The 20,532-nt window shown below is 49.7% G+C and overlaps 1 protein-coding gene across 12 annotated transcripts in view; it reads left to right on the forward strand.

The window, feature by feature from the left end:
• The first annotated feature begins 2,621 nt into the window (after nt 1-2,621).
• The window catches only part of Pik3cd (phosphatidylinositol-4,5-bisphosphate 3-kinase catalytic subunit delta), a 48,758-nt gene continuing 30,847 nt past the window's right edge, over nt 2,622-20,532 (forward strand). For 7 of the 12 annotated variants that reach the window (XM_087906851.1, XM_087906861.1, XM_087906864.1 and 4 more), the window contains exon 1: nt 6,550-6,686. The gene's annotated coding sequence lies outside the window, so the exon portion shown is untranslated. Of the gene's footprint in view, nt 2,805-3,674; nt 3,827-6,549; nt 6,687-6,711; nt 6,734-8,231; nt 8,253-8,679; nt 8,877-20,532 lie in introns of those variants that run through there. The other 5 variants (XM_087906852.1, XM_087906856.1, XM_087906854.1 and 2 more) reach the window with 5 other exon arrangements.

Below are 20,532 nucleotides of genomic sequence, written 5' to 3' on the forward strand. Positions count from 1 at the left end.
GGCCTGTGCCACCACCGCCCAGCTTAGATGTTCTTTTTCTGCTCTGACTTACAAATAACGTACTTTATTTATTGTACGACTCAAGTTGTTCTAGCTTTGGCCACTGGAAGGTTCTCTATTCTGTCTCCTCTCCATCCTTGATGCTGTTTCCAGCCTACTCACAGCCCCCCTGCAGCCTCCACACTCCAGCTTGGTGCCCTGGGGGCCCTCTCAGAGCCTGGGCTGCTGTAGACTTAAACACCCTCATGACCCCCTCCTTACTGAGGCTGTGGTTTTGCTCAAAGGTTTCTGACCTCTGAGCTGGCCTGAGGGTTCAGCAGGTAAAGACCCCTCCCACCAGGCTTGATGACCGCAGTTTGATCTTCAGGCCCCACGTGGTGGAGGGAGAGAATTGGCTCTGGTAAAGTTGTCCTTTAGCCTTCACACACACACCATGGTGCCGTGGCGCTGATAAGCATATAAATCCAATAAAATAGATAGCCACACATCTTTAAGTCCAGCTCTTGTTCTGTGTGTGGTGGTGGTGGGGGAAGATACAGGCAAATATGTTAGTTCAAAGCCAGCCTGAGCTACACAGAGAGAATTTTTTTTTTAAGTTTTAAAGGTGTTTTTGCTGCTGTTGTTTCTTTTGTTTTTTAAAGCCCTGACCTCAGAGGACCCTCCTGGTCTCCTTGGCTTGCAGTCAGACACTGTATCTTTTTAGTCTGCACCCCAGTGCTGGACACATTTTGGTGCAAAGAGTTGGTGTTACACATCCAGAGTCAACCCTAGGGTATGAGGGTAGGAGCCTCCTGATTCTGGAACCCCGCATCAGCCTCTTACCCCACCCCACAGATCCCCCAACTCCTGAACTAGGAAAACTGTTTTCATCTTTTGAAACTAACTATTGTTGCCTGGCTTCAGTACCAGGAGCTGGGCCATGGACTTAGCCTGCACTTGCCGATCCTAGTACGGCTCACGTTGTTCTAGCTTTGGCCACTGGAAGGTTCTCTATTCTGTCTCCTCTCCATCCTTGATGCTCCGCCAGCGAGAGACGGGGAAACTAAGGCTGACGTGCCTTCCCCAAGGTCTCAGAGTGGTGGCTGGGATTTGAACCTGGTGACCTGGGATGTCGGAGCGTGTGTAGGTGTTTTGTTTTGTTTGTGTTGTGTTTTTTTTGTTTATTATGTATACAGTATTCTGTCTGCAGGCCAGAAGAGGACACCAGGCTTCATTACAGATGGTTGTGAGCCACAATGTGGTTGCTGGGAATTGAACTCAGGACCTTTGGAAGAGTAGGCAATGCTCTTAACCTCTGAGCCATCTCTCCAGCCCCCGTGTTGTGTTGTTTTCACCATAGTGAGGACTGATCTGGTGTGGGGATGGGCTGAGCATGTCAGGGCGAACGCTTTGCCACTAGGCTGTGTCCCCAGTGCTCACCCTTTCTTAGTTTATATTTCAAGACATTGTCTGCCAAAATCGCCCAAACTGGCCCTGAGCTCATTCTGTAGCCCAAACTGGCTTTGAACTTGTAATCCTTCTGCAAGGAGCCAGTATGGTAGACCCGCACCATGGGGCTTGTTTGGAACTTGCTGACCAGATCTGCAGATGTATCAACCACCTGATGTTGCCACCATTAAAAAGAACCGAATTCTAGAGTGGAACTACCCAATCCTGCAAGGTCCAAAGATAGTTCTAGAATGGCTAAGATGATGATAATTACTCAAAAACACATTCTGGGGATGTTACCACATCTTTTGAAACTGTTTCAAATGCTTCACAAATAGAAGCATGTTTGTACATGCTTGTGTATGTTGGGGGCACACGCATGCCATGGCACACGTGTGTGGAGGTCAGACAGCAACCTCTGATGTCTGTCACCATCTTTCATCTCATTTTGAGACAGTCTCTTGTTCACTGCTGCGTACTCCATCCAAGCCAGCCCATCAGCTTCTGGGATTCTCCTCTCTTTGCCGCCTGTCTCACCTCGTGAGCATGGAGATTCTAGATGTGCCCTTTGCTGTCTGGCTTGTGTGTGGATTGTGGGGATTTGAACTCAGAGTCTCATACCTGCACAGCAAGTTCTTTATCACTGAGCCCTCTCCCGAGCCTGCATTATAAATAGTCTATATGTCTTGAAATTTAATTCTACGGAGCGTTCCAAAAGCGGAACCCTGTTACTAGCATTGCCAAATAACAGGAAGAAAAAGGAAGGCACAGGGAGGTCGAGTCATTTGCCTGAAGTTACACAGAGCCTCAGCTGCAGCCCAGGCCGGTCGGCTGCAAGAAGAGTCTTGCTCTTAACTGAAACTCAGCTTTGCTTGCTGTGCTTTTCTTGCTCAGAGGGCCAGTCATGATCTGGGTAGTTTCTGCCCTGCCTGGCAGGATGGGATCTGCAGCAAGGTGGGCATCCTGACAGGCTGTGCAGGGAAGGGCTTCTTATTCTTGCCCCACCTCTGTGCCCAGGGCTCAAACGAGCTGCCCTGAGATAACCCTGCCTGCGGCTATGTGTGGGTGTCCATGATGAAGCCACTGGAGGTTGAGCAGAGCAAAGCTGCTTGCTTTCTGCTACATCCGGGAGAGCTGCGGAAGCTGGTTGGCTTCAGAGGGGAAATTCTGCAGGAGAAGGTTCTGGGAACCCAAGGGTACAGTTTGAAGACCTGTGCTAGCCGGCTCTCCACAGAGCAGCCCCACTCTTCAGGCTGGAACTTCCTTTTCCTCCCATCAAGTGGGGCCAGAGTGCTTCCAGAGAAAAGGATCCACGTGAGACGCCAGCAGTGGCTTTCCCGTGGCAAGAGTACCGCCTTCTTTTGGATTGCTGTAAGGTATCCACCATAACCAATTCATTGTATTTACAGTTGAGATAGCTTCCTCTAACACACACGACAGCAGTTAAAAATAGAGCAAGAGAGAGATCAGAAACCAGAGAGGGGAAGAAGGCAGGAGGCCACGCTATCAGGAACTTGAGGAATGAGGATGAGTCTACTCAAATGTCAAGTTTAGTTTGAATTTTCTGGCACCCCGAGAAAAAAGGAGGGACACCCTCAGTTTCCTGTGGTTAGGCTTTCAATAAAGAAGGGCGTTGTTGGGCTTTGAGGAAGGTGGCATTTTCTTAGGCAGAGAGACTCACAATGACAACAAAACAAGTTAGGGGCGTGAGGGTCTGGGCCACGCTGGACGGTTACTGACTGTGGCCTCCTATAGAGACAGAGTGGCCTTGTTAGTGGTGAGACTAATTGTCCTGGGCTGCCGTGGAGACCAAAGAGAAGAATGGAAACACACTTATTGGTCCATGGCAGCATCTTGCATAAGAAAGGCATAATCTGAACTCTTGTCCCCCATACGGACCCGTTTGAGACTTTTTCTATGTTTGTTTGCGCATGTGCGTGTGGGAGAGAGATGGTGATGAGGGCGTAAGCGTGACGTTCGGAGGAAGCTTTTGGGAGTCCTCTCTTCGCACCACGGGAAGGTGTTCTGATTTTAAGTCAGCTCGACACAGGCTAAAGTCATCAAACAGTCTCAGTTGAGAAAATGCCTCCATAAGATCTGTCTGTAAGCAAGCCTCGGGGCAGGGCATTTTCTTAATTAGTGATTGATGGAGGAGGACCCAGCCCATTGTGGGTGGCGCCATTCCTGGACCCGTGGTCCTGGCTTCTATAAGAAAGCAGGCTGAGCAAGCCATGTGAGCAGCAACCCTCCACAGCCTCTGCGTCAATTCCTCCAGGTTCCTGTCCTGACTTCCTACGGTGCTGAACAGTACCATGGAAGGGTAAAACCAAACAAACCCTTTCGTCCCCAAATTGTTCCAGTCATGGAATCTCGTCACAGCAATTGTAACCTAAGAAAGGTTGGTACCAGTCGTAGGGTGTTGCTGTGACAGACCTGACTCTGTTTTGGGGAGGATCGTGGAAGAACTTCGTAACTCAGGGCTGGAAGAGCCATGGAGTGTGGAGGGCCCAGCGGGCTGCGCTGTAGGAGACGGGAAGCTAAGAGCGTGGAGAGCGGTGCAGAAGGTGCAGGCCTGGCTTGTGAGGCGTCAGAGGGAAGTTTAAAGAGCATCAGGGCTGTTTGCTATTTTGAGTTAGGATTCTGTTGTTCCGGTCAGCTGGTCAGCCATGATTAACGAGAGACCGGCACCACTGGAGTGAAGCCTTGGCATTACTGGGACAGTTGATGCTGGTCAGCTGGAACTAAGAAATTAGCAGTGATTAAAGAGACCAACATCGCTGAGAAATCTGGGAAGTGTTTCCTGAGAGTTGGCCCACAGACCTGTGGTTCAGAGGCAGCCAGGGTTATATCTTGCACTTGGTAGTGTAAGAGCTACCCAGTTGACATGGATTTTGAAGGCATGAAGGGTCATGGAGAGCTGCTGAGTTGGTGCTGTGAGAGGCCAGGTGTCTTTGGTGAAGGTGCAGCCTCAGTAGCCGTTGAAGGCCAGGACTGAAAGGGTCGTGCAGAAACACTAAGGCTTGGCACCGTGAGGAGGGCCCAGGAGAGGCTACTGGTGTAGTGCAGCCCAGTTACAGCTGGAGACTGCAGCGTGTTTGTGAATTTGTCAGGCCGCGGGCCTTTTTTTAGGGTTTTAAAATATTTTACATTGCGATGTCTTCATTAAAGTTCAATCTTGGGGATAAACAAGAAAGGAAAGGTTGTGGATTAACAGTGATACATTTGTGTGCCAGACTGAGAAAGGGTCCACTGTCTTGGCCAGTTTTATGTCAACTTGACACAAGCTGGAGTCATCAGACAGGAGGGAGCCTCAACTGAGAAGGCTCCATAAGATCTGGCTGTAGGCAAACCTCGGGGCCATTTTCTTAATTAGTGATTGATGGGGGAGGGCCCAGTCCATTGTGGGTGTGGCTTACCCTGGTCTGCCGGTCCTGGCTTCTATAAAAAAGCAAATTGAGCAAGCCAGTAAGCAGCAGCCTTCCATGGTCTCTGCATCAGCTCCTGCCTCCAGGTTCCTATCCTGTTTGAGTTCCTGGTCCTGACTTCCTTTGGTGATGACCAGTGATATGGAGATGTAAGCCAATTAAAAACCCTTTCCTCTCCGACTTGCTTTGGTCATGGTGTCTCGTCACAGCAATAGTAACCCTAAGATACAAGGTGTCATGCAGCCCAGGCTGGCCTTGAACTTGCTATAGAGCTGATGATGACTTTTTACTGATCCTCCTGCATGCCGGGATATACCACCATGTTTGGTTTATCTGGTGCAAGGGATTGCATCCAGGACTTCGTGTATTGGAGGCGAGCACTTCACCATACGGGTAACTCGCACCAAATCCTCTTTCCTCTAGACAGAAATTAGACAGTGTCTAATGATCCAGACTGGTGCTGGTCCTGACTCTTCAGTCTCAAGAGAGGCTAGGAGCAAGGACAATCCATCCTCCAACCCCACCGTCCTGGATCGGAGGAGCTTCTGCATCAGCACGTGACCAGCCCAGTCCCAAATACCTTTCTGAGACTTGGGGCATCTGTCTTATTTGTTCATAGGAACAATACTAGCTACTTCATGGGAGCAGGGCTTGCTTCATGGTAGAACTGGGTCTTAGCACATTGAAGGCCCCAGGTTCCACCCTCAGCACCAACATGATTAATGATAAGAATAAGAGCTTCCTCTGGGCATGGTGGCACGGGCCTTCAGACCCATCATTCAAAAGCCAGACACAGGTGGATCTCTGAGTTTGAGGCTAGCCTGTTCTACATAGTGAGTTCCAGACCAACCAGACTCTGTCTTCTTTCATAATTACCATGACTTCCTACCTCTCTGGGATCCTGTGCAGGAGGGTGAGCCTGCCTAATGCAACTAATGCACTTGATCCTTTTCAACTCAGATTGGGAAGTAAAGTGCCTTTTTTTTTTTTTTTTTTTTTTTTTTTTTTTTTACATTTTTGAGACAAGGTTTCTCTGTGTAGAGAAACTGCGTGGAGAGATCTGCTTGCCTCTCCGTCTCCCTAGTGCTGGGATTAAAGACATGCTCAACCATGCCCAGCTACCTAATGTTCTGTTCTTTTTTTGTTTTTATTTTTTGTTGTTGTTGTTGTTGTTTGTTTGTTTTTAGAAACAGGGCTTCTTTGTGTGACCCCTACCATCCTGGAACTTTCTTTGTAGATCGGACTGGCCTAGAACTCAGAGATCTGCCTGCCTCTGCCTCCCAAGTGCTGGGATTAAAGGTATGTGCCACCAACCGCCTGGCTACCTAATGCTCTTAAAGGACCTTTGAGATTTCCAGGCTGTCTCTCTCATTCTTCTGGTTCCTTCTTGCGTGATTGTCTGCACTAACTTCTTGGGTGCCTAGGACAGCAGTCATTCATCCTCTAGAGATCCGGGTCTGTCAGGATTTTCTTTTTTTGTTTTGTTGTTTTCTGAGTGACCGTGGTGGTGGTTCTGGCGGTGTGCCTCTGCATCAAGAGAAGCCTTCAGTTTTAAACAGCACAAGCTGCTGCCTGATTTAGAGGCACCTGCTACGCAGCCCCTGCAGGGCCCGCTGGACTGTGGGCGGGGCTGGAGAGACAGCGCGGGAGGGGGTTAGGGGTAGGGGACCCGTTGTTTTTCCTGTTATCTGTAGAAAGGAAACAAAGTGGGAAGTGGGGTGTGCGGGTGTTCAGTGGGCGGGCTGTTCAGCCACGCGCCCCGCCTCCGGCTCACTCGCTCCCAACCTCTGGGCTGCCAGCTCCGAGGGGCTCAGCTGCTCCGCTGCGGGACCGGTAAGTGTTCTCCATGGGACACGTTACAGAAGAGGGAGAAAGACCAGGTGTGTGTGTGTGGGGGGGGGGGGGGTCAGGCAGTGCGGGCCGGCTCTCCCACGTGTCCCAGCACGCACAGCCTGTGCGCCCTGACTTTGGGCGCCTCCTGGCGCCTGGCAAGCGGACGGTGGATCCCTTCCGAGCTTGTCTACTGGGACCTGGGCCCGAGCTGTCCTCGAGGCTCCGGACGTCCCCTGGGACAGCATCTTCCCTGGGACAGCATCTCCCCTTCGCCTGTTCCTGAGCGCCCCAATCAAGGGACCAAGGGTTTCCCGGCCCGGTGGTGGTGTGCATGTTGCATTCTAAGTGTCGGGATAGTCCAGGCTCCCTGGTCTTGGTAGCAGAGAGGCTGAGCCCGAGCAGGGTCACTCGGGTATGGCCAGCCCAAGTGCGAGGACTGGGCACGTCAAGATCATCTGCACCCAGGCCTTGCGATCCTCCCAGCCTCTTCACGGCGGGTCAGGGCTGCCTAGGGGCAGACACTGAAGTTTCAGGACCCTCCTTCCCTTCTTCTTCCCTCTGCTGGTGCCACCCTGCTGAGTTTTGGACCCAGCCGAGGGCGAGATCACTCTCCAGATCTGCGGCTGAGCAGGGGTTACGGCAGCAAAACCGCCTCCAGTTTTGCATTTCCGGACTTTTTTTTTGAAATACTCTTGCCGGTAAATCAGCCTGAATGGGGCTCTTTTTTTTTTTTTTAATTCAGTTTCCTGTTCTTATTTAGGCTTTCTCCTCGGCACCCCATCCTTAAGAGATAGTGGGGAATGGGATGGCCTTTCTTGGTTCCCGGCTAGAGGCGCTCGCTGCTCAGATAGCTATGTACTTCCCTAGCAGAGAGATGGAGACCCTAGGCAAGGAGAGACCCTGCAAGGGACTAATGGCTGGCAAGGACATGCACGCTCTAGGGTGGAAGCCGAGGCTGGGGATGGAGTTTCCAATGTCAGTGTGTGAAGTGCCCACACACTGGGGCCTCACCTAGCTCCCTTAAAACTTAATCAGTTTGCATATAGAATCCGAGGTTCTCTGAACCGTTTCCATTGGGTTCAGACTCTGCCCGGAGCAGGGACCTGTCAGTTTGCAACCCTGCCAAGCTGTCCGTGGAGCTTCTGAACCAGGACTCAAAAAAGCTCATGCCTAAATGATCCCTGAGACTTGGGGCACAGTCTTGCATGTATGTGGGATGAGTGTGTCTTTGCACAGTGCGTGGGGGCAGAGGGGAGGGAGGGGGGAGTGGAGGAGTGGGCAGGAATGTTTCCTGGTCAGGGAGTGGCTCACTACTTGCTCCAAAGGGACTTCAAAGTAAGGATCTAATCCCCGGGTTCTCATCCCTGACACCACGGGTTCCTGTCAGTGCCCCTGGGTTCTTGGCAGTTTAATTCAACTATCGGGGCTTTCCCCTACAAACTCAGCCGTTTTACATACAAGAGCATGCCTGAGCAATCTACTGTGGGCTTCATCCGTTCCCTGGCTGAGCTGTATTGTATGGATGCTCACGGAGATCAGTCAGGACTGGGGACTGTGCCAAGGCAGGTAGGGAAAGCACTGGCTTCTGGGGATGGGTCTGGGAGGGACCCCTGGTCCACAAGGAGAGAAGCCAAAGTGGTTGTGGATGGTGTGGGGTTGCTTCCTGCTCGTTCTTTTCTTCATCTGCACAGTAGGAGAGGGAAGTGAATGTACAATGTATGAAGCAATTCCCCTTTGGCTGCTTTTTTTTTTTTTTAAATTTGTTTAGAGGGCAGTTCCCCAGCTCGTCTCTGTGGGTCCAGAGCCCCAGCAAAAGTTTCATTAAGATGAGACCTTAGGAAACCTTCCGCCACTCCCCAGGGAACCCGCGTGCTTCTCAAGAGGTCTGATGTTAGGGCAGGTCCCAAAGACAAGTGCCCCTGGAGAATGGGCAAGGAGAGCCCTGTAGCAGGGCACGTGTTGCAGTGATGAATGACTAGCCGCCCTCCTGCAGGACACCAGGAGCCAGGCTTGTTTTGGCACTGAGGAAAGCACCAGCTTTGTTCTGGAAACAGTGCCTCTGAAGCAACGAAACGGCACGCAGATTGCAGATCTCTGCGTGGTCCTGCATTCAGCCCTCAAACTGAACGGTCATTGAAGTGGCCGGTGGAAATCCCCAGCCATCGTATCAGAAATGCTGCCAGTTTCAAGGTGAAAAAAAAAAATCAACCCTGGGAACCTCCCTGCTCTTTCTTTGCAGCCAAACACTGTGTGTGACTTTCTGTATGGGGTACATCAAAATATGGCTCACTCTGTGCCCCCCCCCTTCCAGCGCTCAGCGATGTCCTTGGAGCCTAAGAAAGTTCCCCTTCCGGTTGAGTGTGCAAGCAAGCCTTCAAAACTTTGGGGATGGGTGAGGGTCAGGCTGCTGCTGGAGAGGGGTGCCTGAGAGGGGCTCCGGCTTCCTGTGCTGGGTGTGATCTGTGGTTGGTTGATAGATGTGGCAGCTCCCACCAGGAGCTCCAAGCGGTACTCCAGGTGGGGAAATTGCTTCCATTACAGAAAACGTGAGGGGGTAGGTAGAGAGCAATAGGAGTAGAGAAGAGAGGAGAGGTCCAGAAGCGAGGAGGGAGGGAGGGAGGAGGGAGCTGGGTGGGGGGAACCTGCTTGGGAATTTAAGTCCTGTAGGAATGTTGTATTGTTTCAAGGGGCTGCTGTAATCAAGGAACAAAAGTGTTGTGCTTTCTACTGAACTGATTTCTGTCTGGAACCAGAAGTTTGGAGTCAAGGTGCCAGCAGGTCCTGTCACTCTGTCCATATGTGTCCATCTGTGTTGTCCCCCAAACCCCAGGGGAGACCTTGCTGCATCTGGCAGCCAATGGTTCCAAGTGGCCCTCAGCTATGACTCCCGATTATTTCTGTCTCTGCCTCTGTCCTTCCTATGGCCATCTCCTCCTGTCTATGTGGCTATTTCTGTCTCTTGTAAGACTTGTCCCTGCCTAGGGCCACTCAGGTAATTCAGGAAGAAGTCATTTTTAGTCCTTAACTTATATATGCAAAGATCCTTTCTCAGTGGCTGGGGAGACAGTTCAGCAGGGCGCACTTTACGCGAATTGGAGCCAAATAACCAGACCCATGCTTAGAACAAACTAGGCTGTGGTGGCACATGCTTTTAATTCCAACACTGAGGAGGCAGAGACAGGTGGATCTCTGTGAGTTTGAGGTCAGCCTGGTCTATAGAGTGAGTTCCAGGACAGCCAGGGTTGCACAGAGAAACCCTGTCTCAAAAACCAAACCAAACAAACAAACAAAAAATAAACTTAGTGTGTATGGCAGTCCAAACATTGGGAAGCCAAAGATAGGCGGCAGATCCTAGGGGTTTACTTATGAGCAAGCCGAACCAAGCTGGTGAGTCCTACCAAGGAAAAAGGCTCTCCTGAGCTGGCGAGCTGACTCAGCAGGTAAAGGTCTTGCTGCCCAAAAATGCCAGTGTGATGATGTGGAGCCACATATGGGTAGAAGGAGAAAGCTGTGTCTGCGAAGTTGTATGCTGATCTCCATGTGTGTGCTGTAGCTCCCCACCATACACATATAAAATAATCAAAATTAATTGGGTGCTGGAGAGGTGAACCAGTGATGAAGCACACTTGCTAATTTCCAGAGGGCCGGGGTTTGGTTCCCAGCACCCACCATGGACAGCGCACGCACGCACAGTAGCCTGTAAGTCCAGCTCCAGAGGATCCACGGTTCCTTCTACCTCCACCGCACCTGTACACATAGCATATACTCACATACACATACATTTTTAAAAATAAATAAATTTTGTTTTGTTTTTCAAGGGGGGAATCTCTCTGGGTAGCCCTGACTGTCCTAGAACTCACTCTGTAGACCAGCCTGGCCTTGAACTCGGAGATCTGCTGTCTCTGCCTCCCAGGTGCTGAGATTAAAGGTGTGCGCCACCACCACCTGGCAAAAAATTAAAAATCTTAATAATTTTCTGTCTTAAAACAGGGAGGCCAGTGCTGCTGAGGGACGGCACGAGGTCATGAGCTGGCTTCCCCCACACGCATGCCCATACTTGTGTGCTTCCAAACAATCAGTAGCGAGGTTCTAGGGTAAAGGCGCCCATGGTGTCTTCTTCCTACTCCGCCTTGCCTCTTACAAGGGTGACCTTCGACCGTATTTCAGTTTCCAGTGATCTCTGCTGAACGCCACAGCAAGCCTCCCTCCTGCTCCCCTTCCTCTGGCTCTGTGACCCACAGCAGCCTTCTTGTCAGTTCTGCCGAGAGGGGACGTCTAGGACCCCGGGAGGAGTGGGTGCCCTTGTACACACTTCCCTCCTCTCTCTCCTGCATCACCTTCTCCATACCCGCTGGCTGGAACCTTCTTTACAGTCTGAGGTGATGACAGGCAGGGTTTGGTTTTTTGTTTTTGTTTTTTTCATTTTGTTTTGCTTTTGTTTGTTGCTTTTTTTCCCTGTCACTTGAGTCCCCATGTCCTTCTTGGGGACTGTAATTTGCCTGAAGGGACTTGGGAGCCCCCATTACTGAAGCCTGCAGGAAGCAAGAGGGAGCATGATGGGTCATGGGCTCCTAAGGGACCTTGACAGTGCTGGACCACTCTGCTGCCTCAGGTCTAGATGGGACATTGCTTTTCCTTGTTGTGGAAGCTGGGGCGGTGTTCTCCCTGGGAAGGGAGAGCAGAAACATGTTGAAACATTGGGAAGGGAAGGGGGTGAAGATGGGTCCAGTGGGCAGGGCAGGATTACCACACAATGACAAAAGTGTTGTCTTCAGGGTCACAGCTGGCTTTTTTGTTTCAGTGTAGAACCCAGGGTCTTCTGTGAGACAAGCTTCCTCAGGGAGCAGCCCTACCCAGAAATGGGTTTTAGCCTCAGCTACTTAAAAAAAAAAAATCCAGAAACGATTTATTTTGTACGCACCTTGGTTTCAGCCCTCTGAGGTCAAGGCCAGCCTAGTCTACATAGCATTTTCAGGACAGCCAGGGCTACAGAGACCATGTGTCAAAAATTATTTTTATTTTTAAATGATTTGCATGTGGATTCATGGGTAGTGCTGTCATTGTATCTCCTCAGAGCTGGAGTTAAGGTAGTGTGAGCCACCCTGCGTGGGTGCTGAACCCAAGGGGTTCCCTCCAAGAGCAGTATGTGCTCTTAGCCCCTGAGCCATCTTTCCAGTCCCCTTTTCCCCCTGCTGAGTGACCTTGAGTTAACTGCTCAACCCCTCTGAGCCTCAGAGGCAGTTGCTGTGACTGTGGTATAGCAATACTTATCAGATCTTAGAATGCCATGGATGGGTGGAGGGGGTAGACACTGAGACAGAATGAGATCTGAAAAGTAGCTGAGAGAGGTCTCTTATCCCAAGTACGAAACACCCCCAATTCTAGCCACTAGCAACTGCTCTCTTGTTTTTATAAACGTAACACAACTCTAGGTACCATATGTAACACAAGAATATAGAATCATACAGCCCCACCTTTTAGACATGGTCTCAGGTCGCCCAGGTTGGCCTCTCACTCACTGTATAGCTGAGGAAGATCTTGAACTCCTGGTCTCCTTGCCTGTGTCTCCCTGGGGGATGACAGGCTGTTCCCACCATGCCTTGCTAGGCATGTGCTTTTGTGTTTGGCTGTGTGTGTGTGTGTGTGTGTGTACACCCATGTGAACACATCTAGAGGCCAGAAGAGGACACAGGCTGTCTTCTATCACTTTCTCTTCCTTATTCTCTTAAAACAGGGTCTCCAAAGCCAGACCATGGTGGACCTTTAATTCCTATTCTCGAATCCTAGCATTCGAGAGTAGAGGCTGGCAGATCTCTGAGTTCAAGGCTGGCCTAAGGGAGACTGATTTATGCAGAGGCATCAGCTGCCAAAGGGTCGATGATCTTGGAGGGAGAGCCAGCAAAGCCTTTCTGTCCAAATGGACCATCCTTTTGATTGGCTGTCTGGCTGGTTCTAGATGGTGGTTGCTCTGAGGCACGTGAGTTACCTGCGCTGTGGCAAGGTGTGCCTCACAGAGCAGGCAGAGGGTTTCGATGGACTTTGTTTCTCTGGGAACCTGGGTCTCCTGCGGTCTTGCTGCTCTGTGGTATGGAAAGTAGAAGTAAAGATTATGAATGGCTCTCGTCAAGAGCAGATTTCATCTTGGGAGCTGTTCCGCTGTTTGCATGCACATGCTCCATTGTGCTGTTTGAGAAGCTCAGGTCAGAAACCTCAGACAGCAGAACCTGGGGCTCGGGCACCAGCCTGGCTTTTTGCCCATGGTGCTAATTACTGAAGCCTTCCCCAACACCTATTTTTTTCATTGCTAGGGACAGATCTCAGGGCTTTGTATATTCTAGGCAACAGAACCACACCCCCACTTTTTAATTGTGTTGGGGAGGGGTAATATACCCTCAAAGGCCAGAGGCATCAGATCGGGGCTGGAGGTCCAGGACAGCTGTGAGCTGCCTGGCAGGGTTTCTGGGCACTGAACTCTGGTCCTCTGCAAAAGCAGTCTGTGCTCCTAACTGCTGAAACATCTCTCCAGCCCCAGAAGTCCCCTAGAATCAAGTGTCTCCTGTTTTCAACTCCAGTGGCCCAGGGCAGCCTCAAGTGGGGAGACAAAACCAGGTGAGCGGGGTGTGTGAGCAAGCTTGCCTGGGTGTTCCTCTTCCAGGCAGACCGGCTGCTGGTAAGGAAGTCCACACAACCAGAATGTTGGTCTCAGATAATCTGCTTCATGAAACATTTCTTCTTGGTGGGGGGGAACCTCCAAAGTCCCCCACTTTCTCCCTTATTTGTTCGTCTAAAAACAATTCCAAAAATCAATCAATCAATATCCTTCACTTTCAGCGTCAACAAAAGAATAGTCCAGGCCTCCTGCTTCTGAGAGCTCTTAAGTCAGGGGTGGGTGACTCACCGGCCCCTCTGGGCTTTTCTCCTATTGTGTGCTGAGACAAATATTTGAACAAGGTACCCTACCTGTCCTTTGGAAAGCGGTGAGGTGTAGGCTGTTTTTCTAGCAGGTGGCCATTGCCTGAGCCATTTCAGGGGTTGAGTGGGCTGGAGCTTGGAGAAAATGTACGTAAAACAGCTTCATGCTAGTGTTGCAAGCAGGAGCCTTGGGGTCACACAGATGAAAGCCAGTGGTTAAGCTCAGGGGTAGAGCACCGGCCTCACAGGGCTAAGGCGCGGGGCTTGATCCCCAGCACTGAAGAAGGAAGGGAGGGAGGGAAGAAGTCAGTGGGTAAGGATGTTGCCTGAGCTTGTTCCCTGGAAATCCACAGAGGAAAGTTCCCCAAAGTCCTCTGACCTCTGTCCTGTTCTGTGGCATTCTCGTGCCCATACACACGCACATATAAGTAAAAGTGATTTATGAATTTAAAAATGACAGGCTGGAGAGATGGTTCAGCAGTTAAGAGCACTGGCTACTCTTCCAGAGGACCTTAGTTTAATTCCCAGCAACCACATGGTGGCTCACAACCATCTATGATGAGATCTGGCCTGCAGACACACACGCAGGCAGAACACTATATACATGATAAATAAATAAATCTAAATACAAAGAATTGGACCAATGGGCTGGGCATAGTGGCATACACCTGCAACTCGAGATACTGGGGCAAGAGGATTGGGGGTTCGATGCTGCACTAGGCTACTTAGCAAGGAACTGTGGTTCGTGTATTGTGGGACTTCACATGTATGTGATGAGTGCTTCAGCCAACAAGCTTTTGTCTGAAAGCCTGGGGTCGACAGTGTCTCACTAATTTGTGCTGATAATCAGAAGTAATTGAATCCTGTGGCAGGTTATAGCTCCATGAGAAGCTTCAAGTTTCTGCCATTTGAAGTCTGAATCTTAGAGGCCCACACCCTGGGAAGGGATGACTTTTGAGTGACAGGTGTCTATGCTACCAGTTATGGCTGAAGCTTGCACGGTGTGGTGTGAATATCAAGTTTTTACACCTGTGATAAAGTTTCTGGGATGATCAACTGAACCCTGTCTCTGTAGCTGTGACATAAGTCAGTGCCTCTGGGTGGGCAGATGGCTCCAAACCGGCCACCCAGAATCCCTGTGCACTAGGTTCGTGGGGAATTGACTGGGGAATGGCCGGGCAGCGGCAGCAGTAACCTTGACCCACATGGACCATTCTCCTCCAACATTCCCACCCACTGCTCTGGCCAGAGAAGATGTGATGTATAACCCAGCCCGCAGCATCCCACCCCGACTGTGACCTTGCTTTGAAGCTTCAAGCCCTATTTTTAACACTGACATCAATTTTAAATTCTCTTCCATGATCCGTGCATGTTTATTTTACTATAAAGAATATTTCTCCCTCCTTTTTGGTCAAATTGCTGCTCTAGAAAGATGTTTATGTTTTCTTCAGTGACTTCCTCTACTCCCGGCCGTGACTCCAGCCTTAATTTGAAAACATGAGGATTATGGAAAAAAATTGTATGAATGATACAGAATTTTGACAAGAAATCTATAGTTTTTTCCCCTCTCGTGCATGTGTGTGGTGTGTGTGCGTGCATAGATACACAAGTTCTCATGTACGGGGATGGGGAGGCGTGTGCCTGTAGAGACCCGAGGTTCACGTTAGCTGTCTTCCGTCTCCACCTTACTCCGTGAAGCAGGTTCTCTCAGTGGACCCCAGAGCTCGTCCACCAGGCAGTCTAGTCAGCCAGCTTGCTCTGGGGAGCCCCAGAATTCACCTTTTGGCCGCTAGAACTACACGGTAGCCTGCCATGCCAACCCACTGTTTACAGGGGTTCTAGGAACCCCAGCTCTGCTCTTCACACGCAGCACTTTACCTGTTGAGCCATCTCCTCAGCGCGAGAAAGGTGCATCTTTTAAAAATTATTATGATGATGATGATGATGATGTTTGTTTTCGAGACCAGGTTTCTCTGCATAGTCCTGACTGTACTAGAACTCAATCTATAAACCAGGCTGGCCTCGAACTCATAGCGAGCTGCCTGCCTCTGCCTCCCAAGTGCTGAGATTAAAGGTGTGTACCTTATTTATTTTTATTTATGTGTGTCCACGTGAGTTTGTCTGCATGATGCATATGCTGGGCACCTGAGGAGGACAGAGGGCGCTGTAGCCCCTGGAACCACACGTGGCTGAGAGCAGCTTGATGTATCAGGCCCTGGGATGAGGTGGCCACGGCCCAAGGCCACGCCTAGTACTTGGGAAGGAGCAAGAGACCGAACTGACTTTTACAAGTTCTAGGGCAGAAATGGCTTCAAGACATGTTCAGGGGAAGGACGAACACACGTAATTCTTGACAGGGAGACACAGGCATACATGATAAATGATGGAATGGAGTGTGCAGAGTTGTGTCCCCAAGACTTTTCTTCCTTTGTCTCAGTGGGTGCAGAGTTGTGTGAGACATGGGGCCTCAGGAGACTAAGGAAGGGGGGTTGGAGTGTGGAGAGCGAGCCTCAAGGTTCACTCTAAGTGTGAAAGGAACCATTGAGTAACCAAGTCCCCTGAGAGCGGGACCTATGTCCAACACACACACACACAAACATGTACACACAATACCCCCCCAAACACACACACCACCTCATACATACACACATACAATCCCCCCACACCCCATACATGTCCCATATGTACCCCTAACACATACATACACAAACACATACACACCATATCCCCACACACAAACACACAAACACATACATACCATATGCCCCACCACATCGTATACACCTCCCACAATCCCCCCACACTCCATACATGCCCCATACACACCTCTAACACATATCATACACTCATACACACCATATCCCCACACGCAAACACACACACACAAACACATACACACCATATGCCCCCCACACCACACCGTATACACCTTCCCACAATCCCCCCACACTCCATACACACCCCATACACGCCTCTAACACATATCATACATACATACACATACACACCATATCTCCACACACAAACACACACTACACCCCCCCACACACACCTCACTGTGTACACCCCCCACAATCCCCTCATACCCCATACACACCCCATACACACCCCTAACACATATCATACACACACACACCACACAAACACACACACCATACCCACACACACAAACATGTACACACCATACCCCCCACACCACACTGCATACACCTACACCACACACACATAATTCCCCCCACACCCCATACAGACACACCACACCACATACATGCCCCATATACACCCCTAACACATATCATACACACATACACACACACAGATACAGAGAGAGAGAGAAATTGAGAATTTAGGGGGTGTTGGGGGGAGATTGAGAAAAGGTTTCATTATGTAGCCTCAGCTGGAGTGGAACTTTCCCTGTGGATCAGTTTAATCTCAAACTCACAACACCAAGCCTGCCTTGAGAATTTGCCATTTTAAAAAATACTAAATACTGCAGGGATGTAGAAGTTGAAGTAGCCACATTGTTTAAGAGTTACAGACTAAAATCTTCTATATTGGACATTTAGATCCTATGTATGTAATATTTATACATTTATAATTATGAAGTCATCGGTGACATTGGTACATTGTGGTATATATTTTTATTATACAGATTTTAATGCAAGTTACTTCTAAAAACGTGGAAAAGTACAAATGTAGATGGAAGTTTACAAAATAAAAATAAATGTAGGCTAGGCGGTAGTGGTGCAAGCCTTTAATCCCCGCACTTGGGAGGCAGAGTCAGGCAGATCTCTGAGTTCGAGTCCAGCCTGGTCTACAGAGCGAGTTCCAGTACAGTTTCCAAAACTACAGAGAAACCCTGTCTCACCCTCTGCCCCCCAAAAACATAGGCTTGATTCCCAGGTGGGAACTATATAAAGTGTGATTCTCACACAGAGAATGGCCCATGAGATGCCCCTGGCAATACCCGACTTGCTCTGGAAGGGGCTACCATGCTACCTGTGCACCCACTGGGGACCAGCTTGGCGCTCTGTCTCCCCTTCTGTCTTGAAACCTGGGTGACAGGTCCCTGTCAGGGAGGTGAGGATGTGGGCACCTCCTCCTGCCAGCATTGTCTTTACAGGAGTCGCATATGTCTCCAGATGTCTGTGGATTTTATTTGCACTTCTAAGCAAAAGAGCCAATTTGGGCATTGCTTTTCATTTTGATTATCAGTGATAATGTTGTTTAGAACAGGCATGGAAGTTGGTAGTTCCTCCTGCAGCCCTGGGTTGCTATGATATTGTGAAGTGTGTATTTGATCTCCCCCCCTCCTTATATATTGTCACACAACTTCTAAAAAAAAATCCTGGGAAACCTGCTAATTAATAATGTCTTTTTACATCTAATGAGTTGATGGATAGCTACTCCCTCAGTAGGTTCAGGAGTGAGGCTAGTCACTGGAAAATCTAAGTGGAACCAGAGTTTTTGCAAAGCCTGGGCTGTGGCTGCCTCAGCAAACTAGGAGAAGCCACTCAGTCCCATTACACAGATTAAAGAGGAATGAGGAGATGAGTTCAATGTGGCTACCCTGGGGACAGGAATAGACAGGGGTTCCAGGACCCCAAGTTTCTCTTTAAGGCACTGACGTACACTGTTTAAATGGGAAGGGTTGCCTGAAGAGACAGGTGTGCATCGTAAGAAGTTGTGGCCTGTGTGTGGCTCCGTTGCCTCAGCTCCTGTCCTGCAAGACGGTCCGAAAAGTCTTTATTGCTTGAGGGGACAGGATAGCTCTCAGATGATGACTGCCCTCATTAGGGGGAGTAGGGAAGGTATGAGGGGATCTGTCTGTGCGCTTTTGCTCCTCTTGGAATCTGAGGTGGCTACAGCTTTAGATTTAGCTCTGTCTTCAGCCAGAGTAAAAGAGGCACACAGGTAGGAAATGAGGCAGGCTTGCCAGGCTTGTCCTCCTGTCCTCTTTTAAACAAAAGCAGTTTCAAAATGCAAGTTCCAGGCTAACTGATGGTAGATAGTAAGACCCTATGTTGAAAACCCAAAAGAATATAAACAAAAAAGTAAAATCCTAGAATTCAGTGTTTGCTTCAAACAGCTGCAGATGGACAGAGTCCTGGAGGGTGGCACCCAGTCAGGTATGACGTTCCATGTCCCTCTCACCTCTGTCCTTGCTGCAGCAAGCACTCCTTGGAGACCTCACCAGTGTCGCCAGCCATACACTGAGGAGCACAGGCTGTCATTTCCCCGAGCGCTGAAGCTACTCTAGGAGGGCTTCAAGTGAGGAAGGGTCGTGGAAACCCCTCTTTACGGCATGAGTAAAGCAAGCCGGGGCATTGCAATTGTTCCTGGAAGTGGAGCAGCAGTCTCGTGTGTCCTCTCCAGCTAGGCGCTGGCGTAGTTGAACTAGACAGTGATCATCAGCTGCTTGGTGTGGGGGTGAACTCGTCACACCTCCCAAGTCGGCGTGGTGTAGAGTGGGTGAGACGGTCTGTTCGCCCCTTCAGACTCAGTCCACCTTGAAGTGGGTCGCTCCATCCAACAGAGGTTGAGAGCCATCGGCTTCTCTTGCGTGATCCGTAAGACTGTCTGGAGGGGAGGCTAACATCTCGATAAAGTGGACATATATCATGCTTTCAGACTAGCACCTTGGACCTTGCTGAAACTTTGGCAGTTGAGTTTTATGTTATTTGATTATTTAGTATAGTTTTGATTTATTTATTTTATGTGCATGTGTGTATACCTGAGTATATGTCTGTGCACCACATGTCTGCAGATGCCTGAAGAGGCCAGAAGAGGGCATTAGATCTCCTGAAACTAGAGTTACAGGCAGTTATGAGCCACTATGTGCGAGGGGGAGGAGGGAGGAAAGAGAAGGTATTTAGATTATACCACCAGGCTAGTGACCCAGCTTTTTACCCCAGGGCCAGATTCATGCCTCTGTGTCTGTTATCTCGCTTTTAACACAGGCCACTTACTGCCATTACTTTGTGGCTTGGGAAAATTGCCTGCTCTCTAAGGAAATTTTTGTGACTGTGTTTAGCAAATGCTGCCAGGTTCGTTGTCTTAAAATTGTCTTCTCGCTTGGCTCCCAGCAATTGCCACAACACATCTATAAGGTAATTCTAGAAAATCAGGGCCAGAAACCTACCCCGACCCCTATATCTTTCATGAGAAACTCAGCATCCTATCTGGACCATTATTCTAACTTCTCCCTCAGGAAGTATTCACAGTGGGTCTTTTCCACAAACAGAGCACTTCTTCCCATTCATGGACAACACAAAGGACTCGGGTTTATAGGCCCACGCTGGGAACCCGAGACTCCCAGGAACTGTGACAGATACACCTCTGTGAGGACTTCTAGATGCTGCCAGTGTGTGCTATCTGTCTGACTGATCCTTGTCCTAGACCAGGCGGTAGGTTGTTAGCAGGCCTCTCCAAAGCCAAGAATGTTCCAGAACTTTGTTCTTGGAAACACTCATGCATTTTTGGTAGACACATGAGTGAACACCACCAAATCAAGCATCGTTTTCTTCGGCCTACCCACCCCTTCCCATGCCCTAAGTCACAAACTCTGGGAGCTTCTGCTAAGCTAGACACGTAGTCGGAGCTTAGGGAATTGACCACAGAGGAGATGGAAGCTTCAGGTCCTAATTAACTTGGCTTTTTAACTACAGTTGAGTGACTTTTTTCATTAACTGGAGGGTGAGAATTGAAAGATTAATGAAAACATGTAAAGACGGCAGGAGAGAGAGGGCTCTTGTAATTAGGCTCCCCAGAAAAGTATCAAAAGAACAGACCAGCACAGGGGTGGGCATGTATCTCTCTGGTCCCAGCTAATTAGGGAGCTGCTGCCGCAGGATCGCGGGCACTCGGAAGTTAGAAGCCAGCCTGGACAGTGCAGCAAAGGCCCCGTTTCTAAACAAAACAGAACAGTACCTCA

The sequence above is a fragment of the Myodes glareolus genome, chromosome 6, assembly GCF_982192425.1.
Source record: "Myodes glareolus chromosome 6, mMyoGla1.1, whole genome shotgun sequence".
In the NCBI taxonomy this organism is placed as follows: domain Eukaryota; kingdom Metazoa; phylum Chordata; class Mammalia; order Rodentia; family Cricetidae; genus Myodes; species Myodes glareolus.